The sequence below is a fragment of the Prionailurus viverrinus genome, chromosome D4 (genome assembly GCF_022837055.1).
Source record: "Prionailurus viverrinus isolate Anna chromosome D4, UM_Priviv_1.0, whole genome shotgun sequence".
NCBI lineage: Eukaryota > Metazoa > Chordata > Mammalia > Carnivora > Felidae > Prionailurus > Prionailurus viverrinus.
This window is the reverse complement of record NC_062573.1, coordinates 84,196,538-84,211,212: the sequence shown is the minus strand read 5'-3', so window position 1 is coordinate 84,211,212 and position 14,675 is coordinate 84,196,538. Positions and strand designations below refer to the sequence as shown.

General features: G+C 50.9%; 1 protein-coding gene across 2 annotated transcripts in view; it reads left to right on the top strand.

Moving 5' to 3' along the window:
* The first annotated feature begins 3,652 nt into the window (after positions 1-3,652).
* SYK (spleen associated tyrosine kinase) overlaps positions 3,653-14,675 on the top strand; it is an 82,605-nt gene continuing 71,582 nt past the window's right edge. For both annotated transcript variants that reach the window (XM_047828971.1, XM_047828969.1), the window contains exon 1: positions 3,653-3,825. The gene's annotated coding sequence lies outside the window, so the exon portion shown is untranslated. The remainder of the gene's footprint in view (positions 3,826-14,675) is intronic.

The window sequence follows — 14,675 nt, the reverse complement described above, 5'->3', positions numbered from 1 at the left end:
AGCGAAACAGAAGTTCCGGAGAAACACTGCCAAATTAGCGCAAGGTGACGGCACTGAAGCAGCCACCCTGCTAAAGACCATAGAGAATCGGAATAAGAAGAAAAAGGGTGAAGGACAAAGGATCAGGATGGCTTGGATTTCTCGACATAAGGACTGAAAGCAGGAAAGCGATAGAACGATGACTTCAAAATTGTAAACAAAAGTCATTTCCGAACCAGAATTCTTTACAGTTCAAACCATCAAACTTGACGGTAGAAACTTTATGGCTACAGAAGTTCTTTATAACACCTACTTCCGGGGCGCCTGGGGGGCTCGGTCAGTTAAGCGTCCGACTTCGGCTCAGGTCATGATCTCGTAGTCCGTGAGTTCGAGCCACTTGTCTGGCTCTGTGCTGATGGCTTGGAGCCTGGAACCTGCCTCAGATTGTGTCCCCCTCTCTCTCTCTCTGCACCTCCCCCACTCATACTCTGTCTCTCTCTCTCTCTCTCTCTCTCTAAATAAAATAAAATAAATAAAATAAAATAAAATAAAATAAAATAAAATAAAATAAAGTAAAGTAAAGTAAAGTAAAATCAAATCAAATCCCTGCTTCCAAGGGCGCCTGGGTGGTTTAGTTGGTTGACTGCCCAATTCCTAATTTCCGCTCGGGTCACGATCTCACAGTTTGGGATGGAGCCCGGAGTCAGGCTCCACACTGACACTACAGAGTCTGCTTGGGACTGTCTCTTGTCTCTCTGTCTCTCCCACACTCTCCCTCCCTCCTTCTCAAAAGAAATAAATAAACACTTAAAAATCTTTCAGAAAAAAACACATACTTCCATATATCTAAGGAAACAAACGGACAGCTGGTTCCACCAAAGCAATGGAATAAACTCCTAAGGAAGGGAAAGCCTCGAAATACTAGCAACACCGACTCCAGGATAGAAGAGAAACAAAAAGAAGCATGGAGCAGAAAGAGAAGATGTGAAGCCTTGAAAACCTGTAAGCAAACAGTGCCCAAATTTCCAGCCCAAATTCCTGTCACCTAGGTGGTCCAGAAGAACCATAAGCTGAGAATTGACCCTAAGTTGTCCAGACCCTAGTTTTACCCTGGGCTTCTGACAGAAACAAAGGTGAATTGTCTCTGAAAGAAAATGTCTTCCTCAACGAATCTCCACAAATCGTTTTTTAAAGACAGTAAGTGGCTGGAGCACCTGGGTGGTTCAGTCAGTTAAGCATCTGGCTCAGGTCATGATCTCATGGTTCGTGGGTTCGAGCCCCGCATCGGGCTCTGTGCTGATGTCTCAGAGCCTGGAGCCTGCTTCGGATTCTGTGTCTCCCTCTCTTTCTGCCCCTCCCCCACTCATGCTGTCTCTCCTCTCTCTCTCTCTCTCCCTCTCTCTCTCTCTCTCTCTCACTTTCTCAAAAATAAACGTTACAAAAATTAAAAAAATAATAAAGACAGTAAGTGGTTCACAGAGATTGCAGCCAAGTGCACTAGGAAGCCTGGTCATGAGCAAGAACAGGTGGAAACATACAAGACGAACAGCTATGGAGACCTCAGATGTCCATTAACACAGCAACACCAGAAAAGGAACACATTTGCTATTCTTAAATTAAAAAAAGAAAGAAAGAAAGAATCTGCAGGGGACAGGAGCCTTTAAACAGTGACTGTGTGGGGAATCCCCGAGACCAACATGGTGAAAAGTTTCACTGGGAGGGCCTCCTGGACCCGGAATATAGTCACAGCTAAGATTTACTACCGTGAAGGGTTAACAGCCAAGTCAGCAAAGGGAGAAGACACTGGGGAAGAAAGAAGAAAGTTCTGGCAGAAATGTGTTGACTTTTATTTATTTAGTCATTTTTAAAGATTTAAAACATATGTGTGTGTGTGTGTGTGTGTGTGTGTGTGTGTGTGTATTTTTTAGTGTTTATTTTTGAGAGAGAGAGAGAGAGAGAGAGAACAATAGCAGGGGAAGGACACAGAGAGAGGGAGACACAGAATCCGAAGCAGGCTCCAGGCTCCGACCTGTCAGCACAGAGCCTGACGTGGGGCTCGAACTTACCAACTGTGAGATCAGGCCCTGATCCGAAGTCTGAGGCTTAACCAAATGAGCAAGCCCCTAAAGATTCTATTTTTAAATTGTCTTTTAGATAGGTTTTTTTCCCTGGAGATTTGTGTGATGATTTTAACATTTTTTTCCAACATCCCTAGAAGCACGCTAATTAACTTTAAAATGACTCAAAGTTGCAGACGACCACAGCAGTGCCAAAGGGAGGCGTGCGGGGACAGACCTAGAACCTCATCTCCACTAACGGCCCCCGAGGACACAGAATCTTAGGAAGCTCGGTGTTTGCTCTCACATACAGATTCAAAGCTGGTCCTCATTGTCCACGTCCAACAACAGCCTGTGCGCTCCGGAAACCTCCCGTCTGCAAGCTGTGCAGACTGTGTTTGGAGAGCGCGACTATTTCATCTGCTGTTGGAAGCAAAACTAATGCGTGACAAATATAGCAAATACGGTAAAAATCCTTCACTGGAGTTACACATTTAATGACAAAAATGTACGGAAGAGAACGTCCAAGTGGGAGAGACTGGGTTCCGGTGAGCGTCTGTTGCTCCTATCACCTTGCGTTTTTCCACGGCAATTATAATCTAACGCACTGTACACTTTATTTTGATTTTATTTATTTTTTTTGGCTCGGGGCACATCCTTTCAAAACACGTACTGCCAACTGCTCTTACCAAGAAGATGAGGACCTGGGAACTGTTTCACAGCAAGGTTTTCCAAGGGGCTGTGCAATAGAAAAAGTGGGGAGAGGGGATGGCGGAGGGAGCGTAGGCAGGTGTTTTTAAAACATGTATTTAAACTACAGCAGATGTTAGACTTAATTTCCTTAGGTCGAGGCCAGAGAGTCGGTCGTGGGTAGAAAGAAGCAAGTTAAACTCACGGTCAAGAACCTTCCAACAATGAGAGCCTTCAGAAAGCGGCCGCGTTGGACGTGCTGGGCCCGTCCAGAGGGGCGCGGTGAAGTCTGCTGCTCATCTACGGACAGCACAAGGCCACCTGGCCGGACGGCGGAGGCCTTGTGCTCTCAGATCAGCAGGAGCGCCCTGGCTTGGTGACCAGGAATGCCTGGTCACTCTTTTTCCCACGCAACGACGAGGCGAACTGGGCGCGCCCCTGAGTGCGGCCGCTGCTTCAAACAGCCAGGTGGCAGGCCAGGCCGGCCAGGTGGCCTGCTGTTGGTAGCGCCCCTGGTCTGCTTAGGAAGGCCCCTAGCGCGGGCCCTTAGTGACTGGATGGCAGGCGCAGGGGCGCCGGGGCACTTGGGGCGCGACCTGGGCCTGGGGGCGCTGGGGCGGGACCGGGCCTGGGGGCCCCAGGGCTCACGGGCGGCGGGGACGCGGGGGGCGCTCGGGGCGGGACCCAGCCATGGGGGCACCGGGGCGCACAGGCGGCCGGGGAAGGGCCGGGAGACGCAGGGGGCGCTCGGGGCGCGACCCGGGCACGGGCGCGCACAGGCGACGGGGAGGGGTCGGGGAAGGGTCGGGGAGCGCGGGGTCGGTCGGGGCGGACTCTCGGGGCGGGCCCCGGGCGCGAAGGCACTGGGCGCACGGGCTGCTGGGCGGGCCCGGGGCGCTGGGGCGCGGCGGCCGGGAGGAAGTGCGGGGCCTGCCCGGGCGCGTTAAGGAAGTTGCCGAAAATGAGGAAGCGCCTCGCGCTGGGCGGCTGAGGCGACTCCAGCGGCCGGAGGAGCGAGGAGGAGCGGGCGGCCCCGCGCTGCGCCCCGAGCCGCCCCGGCCCCGCGCCCCGCGCCCCGCCCTCGGCTCACCTGGCACAGGTAGGTGTGCGGCGCGCTCTGGGCCCGGCGGCGTGGACGCGGCGCCCGCGGGCACCAGCGCGCCGGGGGGGATGCGCTCCTTGCATCCCCACCCCCCCCCCCCCGGGCCGGGGTCTGCGCCCCGGCACCCGGCGGGGCAGGTGCGCGCGGGGGGCCCTCGGCCTTTGAAAATCGAGGGCAGTCCGAATGTTCGCAGTTAAAACGGGCGGGTGCTGAATCCCTACCTCCCCCCGCTCAACCGGGTGCGTCGGGGGCCGGGCGACCGGGGTGCGGAAGCCGCGGGCGCGGGGGACCTGGGCGGGACGCGCACGCTTTCGTTTGGCCGGCTCCGCAGTCACTGGAAAATTCCACCGTGTGTATGTATCCCAGTGCGGATGCTCATATGCCCGCGGGGGGCGGGGGGGGGGGGCCTAACGCATTCGCGGCTTTTCCTACGGAAAGAAAGGGCAGTTGCGTAAAAACATGAAACTTTCTGAGCCACCGCTGAAATTCGGCAGGATCGCGCCTTTCGACACATTTTCATGGTGAAGTAGCTTCCTTAGCCAGGGACTCGGAGAAGGAAAGGAGGTTCTCTGTAGGACAGCTTAGGTTTGCGTTAAACAGGGTCTTGGCAACGTGGCTCCAAAGTCTTAAGCCCTCCGTGACTGCAAAGGGGATTCGGTTCTGGGTGTTTTCGAATGTTGGAGAACCGGAAAGACGGTCATCGGAGAAGGGGCAGTGGGAATCTTTTTCCGTTGCAGGCTGGTGCAAGTTGTGTTTCTGAGTTTGCCTGAATCACCCAAGGTTCCACTGATCCCCCGCAAAACTTCAGCAGAAGTTAGCTGTTCGTTTCCTTGCACCCTGAAAGCCTGCCCCTGAGTAGGAAGGAGTGGGAAATGTCCATTCCTGAATCTTCTAGGGAAAACGGAGTTCATCTTGTGAGGACTTGGAATTCCTGGAAGAAATGGAGACGGTTCTAGCCTCTGAAGTCTTTGTTTTAGTAAGAACAGATCCATTGCTGTTACACAGGCAGCGTGTCAGTGAAATGCAATTAAATTCATTGATGTGCCGCCACCCCCACTCCCACCCCTCCCCCCCAAAAAAGTCCAGACGGTGCATGAATACATTTGTCCTAGAGCTAAAACGTTTAAAAACTTGTAGAGTTATGGGGTGCCCGGGTGGCACCACCGTTGGTTAAGGATGGGACTTCGGCTCAGGTCATGATCTCACGGTTCATGGGTTACAGCCCTGCCTCGGGCTCTGGGCTGACAGCTCGGAACCTGGAGCCTGCTTTGGATTCTGTGTCTCCCTCTCTCTCTCTGCCCCTCCTCTGTTCGTGCTCTGTCTCACTCTGTCTCTCAAAAATAAATAAACGTTCAAAAAAAATTTTTTTTAACTTGTAGAGTTATTAGGTGTTTTAAATGAGAAATCTTGGCTGTTAAAATTACTTTATCAAGTCATGTTCCATCTACATCATACCTTGGGTGTATTCAGAGAAAGGTTGCAGCGAAATAGAAATTGATTTGTATTCTCTGTATGTGGTGTACCTCCATAGGAAGGATTTTATAAGCAGTCTTAATAAGTAGAAAGTTTTTAATGTTGGAAGCTAGGATAAACAATGAGGTGTATATTTTAGGTGTTTACCTTTCCTGAAACGGAATGATGGAAAGATAATTTTATTGCTAGATCTTTGTCTCAGAGACAACTCCCGTTAGCCTTCTCCAGGCTCATATTGAAAAATCTAAGTGCAGGTCTGATTTCTCTGTTTTTTTTAATTTTATATATTTTTTTAAATTTTTTTTAACGTTTATTTATTTTTGAGACAGAGAGAGACAGAGCATGAACGGGGGAAGGGCAGAGAGAGAGGGAGACACAGAATCGGAAGCAGGCTCCAGGCTCCGGGCTATCAGCCCAGAGCCCGATGTGGGGCTTGAACTCACGGACCGCGAGATCGTGACCTGAGCTGAAGTCGGACACTTAACCGACTGAGTCACCCAGGCGCCCCTATTTTATATTTTTTTAATGTTATTTATTTTTGAGAGACAGAGACAGAGCATGAGCAGGGAGGGGCAGACAGGGAGGGAGACACAGAATCCGAAACAGGGCTCCAGGCTCCAAGCTGTCGGCCCAGAGCCCAACACAGGGCTGGAACCCAGGACCATGAGATCATGACCCGAGGTGAAGTCAGATGCTTAGCCGACTAGCTACCCAGGTGCCCCTGATTTCTCTGTTGTTGTTGTTGTTGGGTTTTTTTTTTTTTAATATGTATTTATTTATTTTGAGAGAGAGAGAGCACAAGCAGGGGAGGGGCAGAGACAGAGCCAGAGACAGAGAATGAGAATCTCAAGCAGGCCCCCTACTCAGTGTGAAGTCCGATGCGGGGCTCAAACTCACAAACTGTGAGATCATGACCTGAGCCGAAGTCAAGAGTCAGACACTTAAGCAACTGAGCCACCCAGGCACCTCTGATTTCTCTGTTTTCACACCAGAGACTTCTTTGTAGGGTGTCACTCATGCAGCACACAGCGTGTCCGTAATTAGTCTCCAAAACCCTCGTGCTAAGGTATGTTTTGGAATCCTGGATTTTCCACAGTTTAGAATTCAACTTTGGAATCTCACGGTCAGCACTGAGCAAAAGGTTTCTCCGAATCTAGAAAGGTCTGTGTGCACGCTGCCGCCATGTTGGCGACTCCGCTGGACAGCACCTTGTAATCTTACCCGTTCGGCTGTCTGCACCAACAGACTGACTCGTCTGCCCCAGTGGAATGAACAGACTATAAATAGCCGTGTGTCCGGCTAGGGCAGATGTTGTCACTAAGCGAGCTTCCCTAAAACTTACCTCAAGACCGTGTTTTTCAGAGCGTTTTCGCGTTAGGACTCAGGGACCCTACGAGACTCCTTGGTGCTACTGTTTACTTTTGAAAATAAATTGCATTTCTACTGTCCAGTAACTCACACCTCCTGCAATTCAATGGGCCGTTTCCCCTTTCTGGGAAGTCTGAAACAGCGAGACCGAGCTGAAGTTTTAGCGATAGCACTCACGGTGTAGATCCAAGGGAGAAGAGGACGTTTCAGCCTTGCTGATAAACCGTTCTCCAACAGCAAGTGTTCTGGCAGCCGATGATGTTAGAGCGAGAACACACAGACCGTGTGGCCACCCTGTGTCGCTGAAGTGTGTTTCCTGTTCTCTTCACAGCTGGCTCGCTCTCTGTCCCTTATCTGCGCCTGAAAGATGGCAGGGCGCTTTTACAATCCAAGCTAATTTTTGCTTTCTCAACTGTCACTGTATAGATTTTTTTTTTCCAACGGCCCCAGATCCTCACTTCCCTCCCCCGATCGCAAGTTTCGACATTTTATTCCATTTCTGTTTGTTTGTTTTTTTTAATGTTTATTTTTGAGAGAGAGAGAGAGACAGAGCGTGAGCAGGGAAGGGGCAGGGAGAGAGGGAGACACAGAATCCGAAGCGGGCTCCAGGCTCTGAGCTGTCAGCACAGAGTCCGACTCGGGGCTTGAACCCATGGGCTGAGAGATCATGACCTGAGCTGAAGTCGGACGCTTAACCGACTGAGCCACCCAGGCGCCCTGAGAATTTTTTTTTTAAATGGTCACATGCTGAACTTTTTTTTTTCTCCTTGGACTTGACATTGTCTCAAGTTGATCTTTGTCACTTGGAAAATAGATTTTTGTTTTGTCTTGCTTTTGACCGAGGCATTGTGGGAAGATTAATACAAAACTAGAGAGCGGATATTCAAGGAAAACTTCATTCACTTATTTCGATGACCTAATAGCAGGGACTCGTTCTGTGAGCTTGAAGTTTTGCCTGACAAAGTGTTAGCTTGCGTCCATTGGAAAATCGCTGCCTTTGACCTTTAATTATGTAAGTTTTGCCCAATGAATCTTGAAAGGTGGTTGGATTAGAATCACAGTCACAATTAGCCAAGGCCAAAGATACCAGGAGGAAAAAGACTATTTGGGGTCGTATTACAGTGGGTTTAACAAATCAACAATGACTCTATCTTGATTCTTCCATTTCTGGAAACCACCAGAAATGGTTTCTGGAGGCTACCAAGGGCTGCTGGTGGGAGGAAGAGGTAAGTAGTGAGGGGAGAGCAGTGACGCCCCAGTTACTAAGGAGGGTGGGCAACAGCTTCTGTGACAGATGGTATCTGGTGAGTAGCATCCACTGGCCTGGGGTACCTGCTCTGACACTGGGGTCCTGGCTCCTGAAGCCGGAGAAGGCACCACCCCTCCGTGCTGTGCTGGAGCCCTGGCGGGGGCCTGGGACAGAAGGGCCTGGGGCTCCCTGCTTGGCCCGCTGGATGAGAGAGGCTTCATCTGGACTCAGGCTGAGCCAGCAACAGCGCCCCAAGGCTGGTGTCAGTGAGGCCCAGGCCCAGGCATGGTCAGGACAGTCAGGGGGCGGAGTGGGGAGGGACGGCCGAGGGCCCGGAGCCTAGTTTTGGGAAGAGCCACCATTTAGATATTGGCTTGTTTGTCTATGCTGTGCGTGGGCTGCAAAGGGCATCCGAATGTCCAACATGTGACCTTCACTGTCTCACTACAGCTGTTTGTCAGAACTGGGAAATCTTCATTCTGCTCTGGTCCGTCTGATAATTTCTTAACGCTGTTTCTGCCGACTTGTCACAGTTTAGGTGTGACTAGAGTTGAGTTTGGTTTTTATTAAATTCTCGTTTATAGCAGTACGTTCCCACCCTCTAGTGCTGTTCCCCAAAGCAATCCTTTTCATCTTTTTGGCTATTTCTTCTAGAACTTTCCACCGTGTTTCCTGACAGTAGGCTCATTTGTTCTTTGGTTTTGATGTATCAGTTCTAGACTGTGTCTGCCAACTTCCTGCTGTGAGAAGGGAGCCCTGGGCCTTCCCAGACCACCACCCCTGACAGTCGTGCAGTCATTTGGGGTGAAGAAGCCTATTTGGTATTTATTGTGATGATACTTAACTGCTAAAGCAAGGTGTGCGATATAGTTCCAGTTTATTGCCCTGGGTTGTTTTTCCTGGGCGAACTATTGCTTTTGTGTTCTCCCGGTTGGCTCTGTGCCTGTTACAATGGTCTCCCCAACTCTCCGACACAAAACTCACCGCCCCCTCCCCCCTCGCTTTCTCACTGTGTCAAATATACCAAGCAATCGATCAGTTCCATTTTTCTTTTTTCCTGGAGCCTTTCTCGTTCTCGCCAGAGTCTGATGGTTTTTCTTCAGGCCCGCCACATGCGTATCAGAAGCCTGTGGTGGGAAGGTGGTTGACTAAATACATTTTCTGCAAAGTGTCAGACCTTTGCTCTACCGTTTGGGGTCTTAACACACCTCTTATCATTATCCAGTTGATGAGCATATATATATTTTCCTGGGAATGGGGAGCCCACAGCACTTTTTTCAGATGCCTGGTCTGGATCCCTTCGTCCCGAAGCAGGTGCCATGTGACCTTAAATGGTGTTCCCAGGGAAGCTTTCTTTGCCCAAGTCGTGCGGTGTCGGATGGGATATGGTCGAGCAGGCAGGCCGCTGTTATGGGTGCGGAGCCGTGGTACAGGGGGCGTGTGCAGGGAGGTCACCTGCCGGCACTCTCACACCTCCGTGGCCGTGGGATGCGTTGGTTCCTTGAGCATCCTGGGGATCGGGACTCCTGGGTCCCCTTCGTGAAATGATTGGTAGCCTCCTGCCGCCCCTTTACAAGATCTCAGGCTTTGCATGGGTGGAGGCAGAATGCTGTGGTTATTTTAACCTCAAGTGCTGAGAATGTTTGGATCACTTGATTGCTATGATGCCTCAGAGTCACGGCCACTGAGTATTTTTATCAGCAGCGGTTGAGGGCAGGTAGGGGTCCAAAGTTCCTCTCGGTTCAAGTCTCATTGTTTTTAAGCTTTTGTTTCGATCTCTGTGAATAGAACGACCACAGGGGGGTTCACTGAGATGTACCACGGAGCCACGTGGGTAGCCCCCATACCTGGCCCGCGGTTGGGACTGAGATGACCACCACGGCCACTCCCACGAGGCCAGCTCTAGGAATGTGTTCCTACAGTCTGGGGCAAGACTAATAATAGCACTCCCAAATGGGTCATGGGTGAATAAGCACGATTTCGTTAGTAATTTATTTTTTTATTTGAGAGAGAGCAAGAGAGCAGAGGAGCAGCAGAGGGAGAGAGAGAGAATCCTAAGCAGGCTCCGCACTCGGCATGGAACCCGGTGTGGGGCTCGATCCCGCCACCCCGGGATCATGACCTGAGCCGAAATCAAGAGTCAGACGCTTAACTAACCGAGTCACCCAGGTGCGCCCCCAAATACTATTTCTGAAGTTAGTTTCTCTGACCTCCAAGTTGGGAGAACCTTCTGGCATTTTTAAGTTTCTCTGACCTCCAAGTTGGGAGGACCTTCTAGCGTTTTCTAAGGTGGTAAATGCAGAACGTGCACCGGTATGTGTCCATCAGGGAGAGATTCAGAAAAGACCGGGACCAGTAACCCCTGTGTGACCAGCACCCTCTGTGGGAGGGCAGCCTAGTGTGTTTGCCTCCAGCCTTCGGTCCTCTGCGCGTGCGCGTGTGCGTGTGCGTGGTTCTTAACACCAGTATCATTCTGCAACTTTCTTGTTTTAATCGACAACATGCCGAGGAGTGAAGAGGTCTTCCTATCCGTGATCATTGTGTTTTATTCCACAGATTGGAAAATATGATCATTTACTGATAGACATTTAGGGTTCCCCACCCCTGCTAATTTTTGATATTTGGTTATTAGCACATCGCCTCTAACCAACCGAGCTAGCTGGCCACCTAATTGTTGACATTATAAACAAAGCTGCAGTGACCGCACGTTTTCATTCATGTTTCCCCCCTCTTTTGCCCTTTGAATTGTGTTTCACAGAACCATCAAGTGGCTCGAGAAAGATCTTCGCCCTGTCCATCCAGTTATCAAATCCATCTATCGAAGCTGTTATATTGCAGCAAGCCGGTGGTTAGTTTCCAAGGAATATAGTTAATCCTTTATTTTTTTAATGATACCTTCAGTGTTTGTGGTGTTTCTTACGGGTTCCAGTGTGGACATTCTCTTTTTGCTGTGTGGCCTCTGTCTTCCTTTGGCATGGGCTCATCTGTTGGCTCATTTGGTGCCTTTCCTTTATGCAGGGCGAGCTTTCCTGCTGTGCTTGGTGATCCTAGGATGTGGCTGGTCTTTTTTTTTTTCCCCCCCAAGGTGGCCTAGGAGTTCGTCTTCTGAGTCCGCGTTTGTTCTGTGGCTCTTTCCTAGCCTGTCCCCGTGAGATAGGAGGGGTGAGGTATGCACGGGGCAGGGGGAGGCAGGAACCAGCGTGTGGGGTGCAGGGGCGCTCTGTCCTTCTCGGATGTGGTCGTGCCCTGCCTCTCTGAATGCATGTCTTTCCTGCAGAGACTGCTCAGCAGGGAAGAGGGGCTGGAGGGGGCTGGGCCGCCTGGTTGCTCCGCTCCCCCCCCACCCAAGGCTCTGGCATTCCCGGACACCACGCCCTTGGGCCTTCTCCCAGCTCCCAGCCTGCCCCTGCTCCCTGCCTGCACGTGGACTGTGGTTTCCGCCTTCGGGCTCGGCCCGTCTTGCTCTGTCTCTTGGCCATGGCAGGGGCTTGCCATCTGCCAGCAGCGGGCCGCCTTTACTCCTATCACGGTCATGGACTCAGAGTCTGTGTGACAGTTTTAATGGTGTTTCTTTCCCTCCTCTGCCTTTGTAGCTGCTGCGTCCGCTCAAAGAGGAACTCACCACTTCCTTTTTTTGTTGTTAGCCACCCCAATCAGCTGATGGTCATAGCTGTGTGAGGACGTGACAGCGAGGAGGAGGAAGGAGAGGAGCTCGCCAGGGCAGGGCTGGATGACAGGCCTGGGGCTCCTTCGGTGTGGCCTGTGGCCCTGGGAGCGGGGCCAGGCAGCCTGGAGCTCAGGCAGGGAGTGTGTCCCAGCAGAGGGCTGCGCTGTGGCGTCCATGCCGATTACTGGAACGTGGCCAGCCCGGAAGCGTAACTTTCGCAGACGCACGTTTAAGGATGCACGGGGTGTTAAAATGGAAGGGACCTGGGGGACCATCGGATTCACCTGCTGAGAAGCAGTCAGGCCCAGAGAGCTGACGTGACTTGTCCAGCTGCTCAGGGGTGTTCCTGCATTGCAAAGCCTCAAACGGCTGTGTTGGGAGTCCAGAACTGCGACTGTCACCTGCTGCTCCGACAAGGGATCTGCTGCCGTGCATAGTGAGGGGACGTGGGGTCCTGTCCTGGACACGAGGAGACCCAAGAAGGCAGAGGGAGGGCATGAGCGCAGGGGGCCATGCTGTTTCTATCTTTATAGCTTTGTGTTGGGAAATTAAGCTCACTCAGTAGGAGTTGGACCAAAAAGTCCTGAATCAATGAGGGGTTAATATGCAAACATCTGATGATTTTAGGTCTTGTCTCTTTTCGACACACGGTAAACTCACTTCCAAGTTCACCGTCAGCGTGAACTGGAGCCACGTGGAAGCGTGTCTGAAGGGGCCCGCCAAGCCGCGGTCGATGCCTCAGGCTGCCCCACAAGGGGAAGAATCGCCACGAGCGTGGGGAGGGAAAGCGCGAGGTGTCCCGACGGGTGGAACAGAACAGGCGAGGAAGGACGTTTTCCGGCTCCGTGTTGTCCGATGGTGGCCACATTTGTGACACAGTCGTCTGCCGTGAGAGCGTGCACCCTAGAAGAGAGGCAGAACGTCAGGCAGGGTGCCCGCGAAGGAGCCGCCGGTCTCTGCAAAGACACGGCGGCCAGGTAGTCCTGGCTTATCTCTTCTAAGAAGACTCTGGAAATCGGGTCGGCATCCATCGAGAGAGGAGTGGCGTTCCTTTGCTACGGTTGCCCAAACAGAGGAGGCGAAAGGTGGTGGTTTAAACAGTTCTGGAGGCCGGAGGTCTGAGACCAGAGTGCCTGCAGGGCGGGTTTGTCCCGGGCCTGTCTCTTTGGCTTGTGGATGGTGTCCTCTCCCTGTGTCCTCACACCTTCTTCCCTCTGGGTGTGTGTCTGTGTCTTAATTTCCCCTTTTTATGAGGAAACCAGTCATATTGGATAGGGCCCTCCATAATGGCTTCATGCGAACGTAATCACCCCTGTACGGACTCGGTTTCCAAATAAAGTCTCATTCTGGGTGCTGGGGGTTTAGAACCTCAACATAGGAATCTGTGGGACATGTCGGGTCAGTCATCACAGGAGGTCAAGTGAAGTCTGGCCCCTCATCACGGTGGCCTTGTATGCTGGGGTCAAGAGCACAAGGGGACTCTCCGGGCCTGGCCTCGGAGAGGCGTGGAGGCCACCTGAGGTGCACGTTGCAGACAGATGGTTCCAGAACATTGTGTCCACATGCACCAAACAAAGCTAAGCAAGTTGAAATGCCTGAGTTACCATTTTTCTTCCGCCTTGAGATTCGCAAAAAAAGAAAGAAAGAAAAGAAAAAAAAGAAAAAAAGAAACTTAGGGACACAATGCAAAACAGGGGCGGAAAGGAGAGACAGGAGCCACAGGATGTAAGGGCACAGGTGCAGGGGATAGTGGAGAAGCCAGCCCGAATTACACGTGGGATGGTCCTGGGAGGCACGAGGCACATCTCCCATCCAGGAAGGGGACGTGGGGCATTCGTGTTCTTGGGAAAGCTTTACTTTTTATACCAAAATAAGTTCCAGGCTGAGCAAAGAATAAAAATAGAACAGCAGGAGGGGCGCCTCAGTGACTCAGTCGGTTAAGCATCTGACTTCAGCTCAGGTCATGATCCTCGCGGTTCATGGGTTCGAGCCCCGCGCTGGGCTCTGTGCTGACAACTTGGAGCCTGGAGCCTGCTTTGGATTCTGTCTCTCTCTGTCCTTCCTCTGATCACTTTCTCTCTCTCTCAAAAAAAAAAAAATATATATATAAATATATTATATAAATATCTTCCTGCCATATATATATATAGAGGGAGAAGGACTAAAAGAAAAACTCAGGTGCGTTTTTAAATAATTATGGTGTGAAGAAGGCCTTTCTAAATAGGATAGAAAATACAAAATCAAGAAAAAGGTGAATGAGTATGATTTCCTAAGATTTTAAGCAAGTCCCTATAGGTATGAAAAACTATATAAATACGTGGCAAAAAAAAACAAAACCCTGTGACATAGATTTACATGCAATGCCTGAGGTGTAGGACTGATAGCCTTGATACGCAGTGAGTTCCTTCCAGTCAATGAGGAAAATGAACACAGTCCGGTAGAAACCTCCGTCAAGGAAACAAATAAGCAGTTAAAAAAAAGCAAAGGAAAAGTGCATGGACATGCCCTGCGTGTCTGCAGTGAGTGTTGACTGAAGGGTTAGCTCTGTGACAGGTGTGGGGAGGACAGGACACTGGCACAGGTGAGCACTGGCAGGGTGGCCGGGCATCGTCTTCTGAAACTTAAACTGTGCATGTGCTTTAGCTCAATAGTTTCACTTTTAGGAACTTACTACACATATAAATTGACAGAAGTGAAGCAATGTATATGCATACAGTAATTCGTTGCAACGGTTCATTTTGTAATAGCAAAACAAAAAAAAAACAGGAAAGGAAAAAAAGAAATACGTATCAGGAAGGGGAGCTGGTTGAATAAATGGTGGTCTGTCCCTGCATCGTCATCCCCTGTGGCGGTCTTTTAAAAAATGTGGAATCTTGTGCGAGCCCTGCTCGGACCCTGGAGTCTGTTTCGGATTCTGTGTCTCCGTCTCTATCTGCCCCTCCCCTGCTTGCACTCCGTGTCTCTCTCTCAAAAATAAACATTAAAATAATTCTTTTTTAACTGTGGAATCTTCGTAAACCAAAATAGAAAGATGTCCAAGTTACCGTCGGTGGAAAAGTAGCATGTAGTGTATCACTCTATATTTTTCGC